The sequence below is a fragment of the Physeter macrocephalus genome, chromosome 4, assembly GCF_002837175.3.
Source record: "Physeter macrocephalus isolate SW-GA chromosome 4, ASM283717v5, whole genome shotgun sequence".
Taxonomy (NCBI): Eukaryota; Metazoa; Chordata; class Mammalia; order Artiodactyla; family Physeteridae; genus Physeter; species Physeter macrocephalus.
In genome coordinates, this window is record NC_041217.1 from 65,901,886 (window position 1) to 65,911,876 (window position 9,991).

Genomic DNA, 9,991 nt, shown 5'->3' on the forward strand with positions numbered 1-9,991 from the left:
AGACTGCCAGAATGAATTACTGTTCTGCCTAAACTCCTCCATTAGCTGTGTGGTTGTGGTTACACCCTTGTACATGCTGAATCTCTGAGCTCTCCTCTGGATAAGAAAGCTAATAAATAGTCTCCTACACTATGAAGTGTTACTGAGAGAAATCAAATATTATTTATGCTTAACCATGTTAATTCAGTCAAGGTATATAAAAATATGAGCCATTTTCTGTATCAACACTGAAAATTGATCTTGGAATAGGGAAGGAATCTTATTAAGCATCAATTTGTTTATAAGGTTAACTTTAGAAATTCGAACCTACTATAAAAGCAGATGCTTCTCATTTAATTTTTATTAAAGGAATTACAAATGATTTATTCAACTTTTTAAAAAATGTGTCATGTTATGTTAATATTCTGGTTATGCTCCTACACCAAGTGAATGAAAAATGTTAACTTTATTTCCAGGGTAATCGTGACATATTTAATTTAGAAGAAATGTGTTAAAGATAAAACCATAATAATTCTGGGAGGCATAAAAAGCACTAAAATAACGGATACATTTATTTAATAACCCCCAAAATCAACAATTTTTCAGACATTTGGTGCATTGCAGGCATGCAGACATCTGCATTCTGAATTTCAAGTGAGTCTCCTTGAAGTCCAAAATTAGGTGGATGCAATGCGCCTTCGTTAGTTTCTTTTTCTTTCTTTCTTTCTTTCTTTTTTTTTTTTTTGACATTACTATGACCAAGATGTTTGGTAAACAGTGAATTATGAGTTTGGGATCATCAGAAAAAGGTTTTATAAACAACTTTCCGGACTTCAAAAAATCTCTTCAGGTAGTAGATCCATTTCAGTGTCATGGCATCTAGAACAAGAGCTTCAAAGAAGGACCAAAGGACCAGTCTGCTGTTTGTGCTGTCATTGATTTCTCTGTGTATTCTCTCCAGAACTTCCATGTATTCCTGTTCATGCTTTCCAGCTGTCATCGCCACTGAGAGCTCATTAATCATTTCTTCTAGCTTGTTCTGGTGAGCTTCTGTTTCCATGTCCTTTTGGGGCCTCCCCAATATCAATGATGAACACCACTATCTTTGGAGTCATGTTGGACATTCTGTTGCTAAAACAAAACCTATATGCTGCTGCTCCATTCTTGTGAGCAGCAAATGTGTATTTCCCACTGAACTCCTGCTCTCCTTTATAAATCCCTTTATTATCAGGCCCTGTAATCTCCACGTCGATGTCCAGGCAGCCAGCCTCGGCCACCTCAAAGATGAGGCCCATCTTGCTGCCCGAGGTGACCCGCTCGAAGAAGCACTCCTGGGCATGTGCGTCAATGCTGACACGTCGATGCTGACAAAGTAGCCCGAGGCAGTGGCCAGGAGGGCAGCCAGGATTCGTTAGTTTCTATGGACTCTCAAAATAAGATTATTTGTATTTTGTTTTCCTCATAGTTTATCTACATGATACATGTTGATAGTACAGAGACTGTTTAATTTTTATTGATTGATTGGTCATGTGGCTTGTGGGAATCTCAGTTCCCCGACCAGGGATGAACTCGTGCCCCTTGCAATAGGAAGGCAGAGTCCTAACAACTGGACCACCAGGGAATTCCCTGTACAGAGACTGTTTTACATTTAACATTTCTTCTCAAGTAAATATAGTTAGAATGGCCCTTGATGCTAGAAGACACAGATGACCCTGTGCATTATTCAGCTTTCCTCAAGTTAAACAGCCCACAAATCTCAGTGGCTTACAACAACAAAGGTTTATTTCTCACTCACATTACGTATTGGTGACTGTTCTGCTTCTCCTCCCTGTGTCTTCTTTATCCCAGAATCTGGAGTAAGAGAAAAGTCCCTCTCTGCTCAAGGCAGAGGAAAAGAACACGAAGGCTGGCCAAAACTCTGTGATAACTGCTCAAAACACATTTCCTTGGCCAAACCTGATATTAAACCAGATCCTTCCATGGCTCACATTTTTTTTAGAAAGATATGTATCTCTTGATATGGGAGAGATTATACTTGGTCTATGTTGAACAAAATTTATGAAATTGTAGGCAGTTATGATAGATTTCTTTCTTTTTTCACTCCCTCATTTTATTCTTCCCTCTGCCCCCCAAATTCTTTCTAAATGTTCAAGTACCCAGGAATTGCTCCAAATGATTCATCCTTTTTTCTGAAATCTAGGTAAGGATGTGCTCACCTAAGGGTAGTTAAAGTTGAATAAAGCTATGTGGTATTGAGTGAGAGATAGGAGGAGATCATCAGTTTGAATATATATTTATCACAGAATTACAATCCCCTATATCTGTAAATATAGAACGAATCCAAGATATCAGTGGATTGATCAAGACTTTTCAAATTTAATGTTTACAGGAATTGCCTGGGGATCATATTACACAGATTCTGGTTGAGTGGATATAGGGTGAAGCCAAGAATTCTACATTTTCTTATAAGTTTCCAGATAATGCTGATTCTGCTGGCCCAGGGACCTCACAGTCAGTAGCAGTGGACAAGATAACTCCTGAACTTCTTTCAAACTCTGATCCCCTGAATTTACTTCAATTAGTTTCCCACACCCATTGGCTTGAATAAAGGTAAATAGAAAGTGTGCATAAGTTAGGGTGGTTAAACTTTTATTAAATTGCTTCTTCATGGAAGGGAGAGAGTTTTAGCCATTTTTGTGTCCTTTATAACCAACAGTACTATGACATATGGATAACTGAAACTACACAACAGTTTGGGTAAATGAATGCTAAGCTTCATTAGAGGAGAAGTGGATGGCAGAATGGAACTATAGGGCCTTTATGAATACCAAAGTAAACCTCCTTCCAGAAGAGAGCCTTGTTCCCTTTATAGACCCCATGATCATCGGGATAGTATGTTTTTTGCTAAACCGTTACTTATACTTCAGCACACATCCTTGCCTCAGGGACTTCCCATGATTAAGATTTAGCAACTCACAGTCTTAGGAATGAGTTTCATTTACGAAGGAAAGCAAGGCCCTTCAATTCCAATTAACTGCACAGTTCTTGTGTAAGAAAAACAACCTTACACTTTTAGACTATTTAAAGAAATGCAAAGTCCCCACCCTTAATTTTTCATAAAACAGAATTGTCCTGACAGGGCTTTCCTGTTCTTTTGAGTCAATAAAGCCCAAAGAGTTTAAAAATAGTTAATGGTGTTACATTTATCATTTGAACAAACATGGGAAATTCGGAAATAGTTGCCATGGAATTCCGGGAATAATTTTTCCATCCCCACAGTTGGCAAAGTGGTTCTTAGGGAACAGTAGACTACATAAATGCACACACTGGGGATGTCTTGGCATACAGCTTCCTAAGACACAATGTCATTTGAGGCCAGTCTCATTGGGAGGGCACATTAGTGATTTAAAAAATGCTGCTAAGGAGCATGGTGACTGCTTACTAGCTCAGTGAAACTTTCTCTCCTGGAGCATTGATGATTCTAAGACACCATGAGGACCTCATTTTCCACTCATACCATTTCCTCCTATTCCCAGTTGCATGTTGGCAGGAGGTAGGGAGCTGAGTTGAGGAATAAACCAATACTATAGAAAAGGGGAAGGTACATAAAAGGCCACTGAACTAGAAAATGCGTAGATCTGGGATGTAATTTCAAGTATAGCAGTTGTTAGCTGTGTGACCTTGAGCAACTTATACGACAGGCCTTGTTTCCTTAACTGTAAAGCAAGAGGATTTGATGGGATTTCTAAGGACTTTTCCAGTGTTAGCCTTCTAAAAGGAAAAACAATAACAATATACACTCATTTCATTGATAGCTACATGGAAGGATTTAATGTGTAAGCATACAGGCTACATAATGTATGCAGTATGGTCTATATACATATAGAGACAAACTACACAGAAAGAAGGAAAAATAAAAACTAGTCATGGAAAGAGACTAGAACTGGAAGTCAGAAGAATTATTTTATTTATCTGTTTATTATTCATTTGTCCTCCATTCCTTATTCAGAAATATTCATTGAGAGCCAATTATCTCCCACTTACTATACTGGAAACTGGGATCTGACAGTGAAAAAGACAGACTTTCCTCACCTTTTGGAATTTATATTCTCCTGGGAAAGACAGGTAAGATATAAATAAACAAAGAAGAAAATAAGATAATTGAAGATTGTTAAAAATGTCACAGAGGAAATAAATAAAGCACAGAATTCCCAAGTTGCACAGGCGCTTGGTGTGTTTGACAAAGAGAAAAGAAGTCAGTGGGGCTAGAATGTACTGAGCAAGGGAGAGAAAATATGAGATCAAGTTGTAGTTAAACAAGATTCAGCTAGGGCTGATACCGAGCAGGACCTTCGGGGGCTCCTGGGCACAAAAGCCTTTCTGTGTCCCCCATTTCTTGATTACAGGAAATAGGTTTCCTTCAGCCTCCAGGACCTCCCCTGAGCTCCAACGGGCAGGTTCAAGCAGTTGCTAATTAGGGAAGGGAGGGGATGCGGAAACAAGGAAGAACAGTCAAGAGAAACAATAGTGCAGCCTTAGGGCGAGGTCCTGGTTCCCGATCAATGTATACATATAACAATGTCTTTGAGCTGTGTTTCAGATACTGAAATCCCCACCAGGTGGGAGAAATTAACACTAGGCTCTCCACAAGCACTAGACCCCAGACAGGTTAGAACCAAAAGGTTGATGATGCTGACTCCCACTTACCTCACCACCAACCAATCAGAAGAATGTCCACAAGCTGATCACGCCCTTTTAAACCATTATTATAAAACTCCTCACTACCCGCTCCAGGTTGGGACACACAGTTTTGAGGGCATTAGCCTGTTGTGGCCCCCTTTGCCTGGCAAAGCAATAAAGCTATTCTTTTCTACTTCGCCCAAAACTCTGTCTCTGAAAATTAATTTGGTGTCGGGGTACAGAAGCCGGATTCAGCTTCAGTACATGGCCTTAGAAATCATAATAAGGATTTTCGATTTTAAGAGTAAAGGGGAATCATTGAGGAGTTTTAGGGATAAAAGTGACATTTTAAATCAATCTTTCTTGCTTTTGTGTGGAGAAAGAGGGATGTTGGACAGAGCAGAGAGAATCACTATGGACTAGTGCATTTTTATTTACCTATTATTTTACAACACTTTATGGCTAATTGGGGTCATTATTATTTTTCTGCTTAGATTTTCCCAAATTTGGCCTAGGGTGGGGAGTAGATGGGAGGAAGCTTAAAGATGACTTCTGTGCTTTTGGACTTGACCCCTTTTGAGTGCCTCTTTGTTTTTCTTTTTTCCTTCCAAAACAAAATGTCCATTTTGTACTTTCCCTGACCTAGGCCTGGAATCAGCCATTTCTCCAGGAGTGCATATTCCCTTGAGTGAGAATAATATCCAGAAACTAATATTTGGGCTCAGAGTATGTTCATTTCTATGGAATGTCATTGTTTGTAGGTCCTTTAACTAAATTTTTAGTCACATTCAGGAAGGCTTCCTCTATTCCCAGTTTATAAAGGAATTTACCCATGTTTCCTAATACTTAGATTAAAAAAATTTTAATCTCTGATTCATTGGAATTTAGGTTGATGAACAATATAAGGTTTGCCAATTTTATCTTTTACAAAATAGCTATCTAGTTGTCTCAGCATTGTTTATTAATAGGTCATTTTTCTCCAGTGATTTGATATACTACTTTTACCATTTACCATATTTCCAGGGTCTAATTTTGGACTTTCTCTGTTGTTTCATTGCTCAATCTATCCATTCATGGGCCATACTATCTTTATTTTAAAGTCTTTATGGGACATTTTAATATCTGTAGGGTTGGCCCTCAGTCATTGATCATTATTTGCCTGGTATTTCTTGGCTATTATTGCTCACTTATTTTTTCATATTTAATGTAGAATCAACTTATCTTGTTTCAGAAAAAAAAGTGTAGCTATTTTTGTTAGGCTCACTTTCATTTATAACTTGAGAAGAAGCATGGAGAAGCATCATCTTTGTGAAGCCGAATTGCCCTATGGAAGAACATAGGATAATTATTTGTTCAAAACTACTTTTGCATCCTCCATGACTTTTTGAGTGTTTCCTTCATATAGATTTTAAACATTTCTAATTAAGTTTACTCTTAGTATTTTATCATTTTTTTGTTCTTCTGTTAACTCTTTTAATTTGTTATTATGTTTATATATAAAAATGTTGACTTTTTTTATTATGGTAAAACCAGCATAAAATTTTCCACCTTAATCCTTTTAAATGCATAGTTCACTAATGCTCAATATATTCACACTGTTGTGAAACTTATCTCTAGAACCTATTCATCTTGAAGAATTGAAATTCTATACTCATTAAACAACAATTATCCTCTGCCCCTTCCCTTAGGCCCTGCTAACCACCATTCTACTTTCTACATATATGAAGTTAACTACTTGCGATACCTCACCTAAGCGGAATCATACAGTATTTGTTCTTTTGTGACTGACTCATTTCACTTAGTAAAATGTCCTCAGAGTCCATCCATGTTGTAGCAGGTGGTAGGATTTCCTTCCTTTTTAAGACCACATTGTATTCCATTGTATGTATATATCACATTTTGTTTATCCATTCATTCATTGATAGACATTTGAGTTGCTTCCACCTCCTGGCTATTGTGAATAGTTCTGCTATGAACATGGGTATGCAAATGTTTCTTCAAGACTCTTCTTTCAATTGTTTTAGATATATACCCAGACATGTGATTGCTAGATCATATGAAACTCTAGTTTTGTTGTTGTTATTGTTTTGAAGAACTGTCATACTGTTTTCTATAACAGTTGTACTATTTTAAAATTCTACCAACAGTGCCCAAGGGTTCCAACTGCTCCACATTCCTACCAATACTTGTTATTTTTTGTTTGTTTGTTTTTCAGAGTAGCCTTCCTAATGGGATGAAGTGACATCTCATTGTGCTTTTAATTTGCATTTTACTGATGATTACTAATGTTGAGCTTGTTTTCATATGCTTGTGGACCATTTGTATGTTATCTTTGGAGAAATATCTATTCAAGTCTTCTGCCTATGTTTTAATAACATGATTTGATTTTTTTGTTGTTGAATTATAGAAGTTCTTTGCATATTCTGGATATTAACCTCTTATCAGATATATGATTTGCAAATATTTTCTCCCATTTTAAGTTTGATGTAGTCCCTTTTGTCTATTTTTGCTTATGGTGTAAAATTAGGGTTTGACTTCATTTTGCATGTGGATATCTGGTTTTCCCAGCCCCATTTGTTTGAAGAGACTGTCCTTTCTTGATTGAGTGATCTTAGCACTCTTATTGAAAGGGTTTGTTTCTGGACTCTGTATTCTATTCCATTGATCTATATATCACTCTATATGACAGTACCATACTGTTTTGATTACTACAGAAATCAGGGTGTGTGAGTCCTCCAACTATGTTCTTCTTTTTCAAAATTGTTTTGGCTATTTGGTGTTCTTTCAAATTTCACATAAATTTCAGGATGATTTTCTTCCACTTTTGCAAAAAAATGCCATTAGGATTTTGATAGAGACTACACTGAATATGTAAAGCTCTGAGTAATATTGACATCTTAACAATATTAAGTCTTCTAATTCATGAACATGGTATCTCTTTCCATTTATTTGTGACTTCTTTCATTTATTTCAGAAACGTTTTGTCATTTTCAGTGTACAAGTCTTTCACATCCTTGGTTGAGTTTATTCCTAAGTATTGTATGCTTTTTTATACTATCATAAATGGAGTTGCTTTCTCAATGTCCTTTCCTGATTGTTCATTCTTAGTGTATAGAAATGAATCTGATTTTTGTGTGTTGATTTTGAACTTTGCTGAATTTATTAGTTCTAGAAGTTTTTGTTTTTGTTTTTTACTGTATGTGGAATTGTTAGGGTTTTCTACATATCAGATCATGTCATCTGCAAAGAAAGATAATTATACATCTTCCTTTTCCATTTGGATGCCTTTTATTTCTTTTTCTTGACTAATTACTCTGGCTAGAACTCCCAACCCTATGTTGAATAGAAGTGATGAGAGTGGGCATCCTTGTCTTGATCCTGATCTTAAAGGAAAAAATTTCAGTCTTTTATCATTAAATATGATCCTAGCTGTGAGCCTTTCATATATAGCCCTTACTATGTTGAGGTAGTTTCCTTATATTCCTGGCTTGTTAACTATTTTTGTCATGAAGGAGTATTGAATCTTGCAAATGCTTTTTCTGCATCAACTAAGATGATCATAGGTTTTTTGTCATTTATTCTGTTAATGTAATATACCTAAGCTATTGCTTTTTAGGGAATTCCCTGGTGGTCCAGTTGTTAGGACTTGATGCTTTCACTGCCAGGGCCCAGGTTTGATCCCTGGTCAGGGAACTAAGATCCCACAAGCTGCATGTTGTGGCCAAAAATTAAATAAATAAATAAGACTAGTGTTTTTTATATAATTAAATATTCTGCAACTCTACTAATTTTAAATGATTTGTATTGTATTTCAATAAACTGTCATGGGTTTTCTATATATACAACCATGTCATAACATATACAAATAAAGGCATTTTTAACTCATCCTTTCTAATTTTTGTGATTCTGCTTTTGTACTTTTATCAGAATATGTGATCTAAAAGCTCCAGTTCTGTAGTAATTGATAATGAAGTGGCCATCTTTTTTGGTGCCAGACCTCAGAGAGAAGATTTCAGTGTTTCCCATTTTAGATGCCATCTTTTGGATGGAGTATATATCTTTTATCATGTTAAGAAAAATATTCTTTGATTGCTTTTATTATGTGTTTTTATTGAGAAAGTGAATTAAATTTTGTAAATGCTTTTCCAGCATATATGAACATGAACATATGACTTTACTCCATTGAGCTAATAATAGGGTGAAATATATTAGTGGACTTTGTAATATTAATTTACCTTGCATTTCCATTATAAATTCTATTTTGTCCCCATATATTATTTTCTTAATGTACTGTTGGTTGCTGTGTTCATATTTATTTTGGACTATTGCATCATTATTTATAAGTGAGAGTTGTCTATAGATTTGAGAAGAGTAATTTTTAAATCAAGTTTTGTTTATAATGTTACATTCTTTTTGTCAGAAGGATTTGGATGATTTCCTTCTTTTTTCATGATTTTGTAAAAATAGTACTGGACTTTGAAATTTCCATAGAATTCCCCTGTAAAATCATCTTGACCTGCTGTTTTGTGAGATGTGGGGAGTAGAAAGTAACTCTGGTAACTTTCTCCATTTCTTCTATAAAAATTGGTCTTTTTCTTTATCTTTTTCTTTACTGGAGTCAGTTTTGGCAAAGTATGTTTTTCTAGAGAATTATCCACTTTTGCATTATTTAAATGTCCTTTCTTTCAATGGTTTTCTTTGTCATTTTTTATCTTGTGTATTTGTGTTTTCTCCCACCCTTGTCCCATAAACAATCTTAACTTTTTTTTATTAGATTAAGAATGATAGTTTATTTTTGTTTTTGTTACCAGATATTGACTTAATGATAAGGCTATTTTTCTCTTTTCTACTTCATTATTTTTTGCTTTTATTCTTATTACCTCTATTTTGCTCTCCTTATTAACTGAATTATTCTGTTTTCCAAATTTTGGGATTAGATATTTAATTCATATTTTCATTGTTCATTTTTATTAATATATATACTTAAGACTATAAAATTTCCTCCAATCCCAGCTTTAACTGTATAAAGATATATGGATTCTGACACATAATGTTTTTAACCATTATTTTTTATAATGTCTGTGAAAAAGGTTTGTATTTCCTCTTTTGAACTGAGATTTTTGCATAATAATGAGAGAATATTTTGTATACTATTCTGTGTAATTTATTGAATTTTTTGTGACCCAGTATGTGGAAAATTGGTGAATTTTCATAAATATCCAATATGCATTAGGAAATAAGATCTATTCTCTATTATCAGGGTGCAGATATGTCCATCTTATTTATTATGTTACTTGTGTCCTCTTTATCCTTACTTGTTTTTATTCATTTT

At 35.2% G+C, this 9,991-nt stretch overlaps 1 pseudogene; it reads right to left on the bottom strand.

Moving 5' to 3' along the window:
- Positions 1-778: 778 nt before the first annotated feature.
- Positions 779-1,387, bottom strand: LOC102983260 (transmembrane emp24 domain-containing protein 2-like; annotated as a pseudogene).
- Between the last annotated feature and the right edge of the window lie 8,604 nt (positions 1,388-9,991).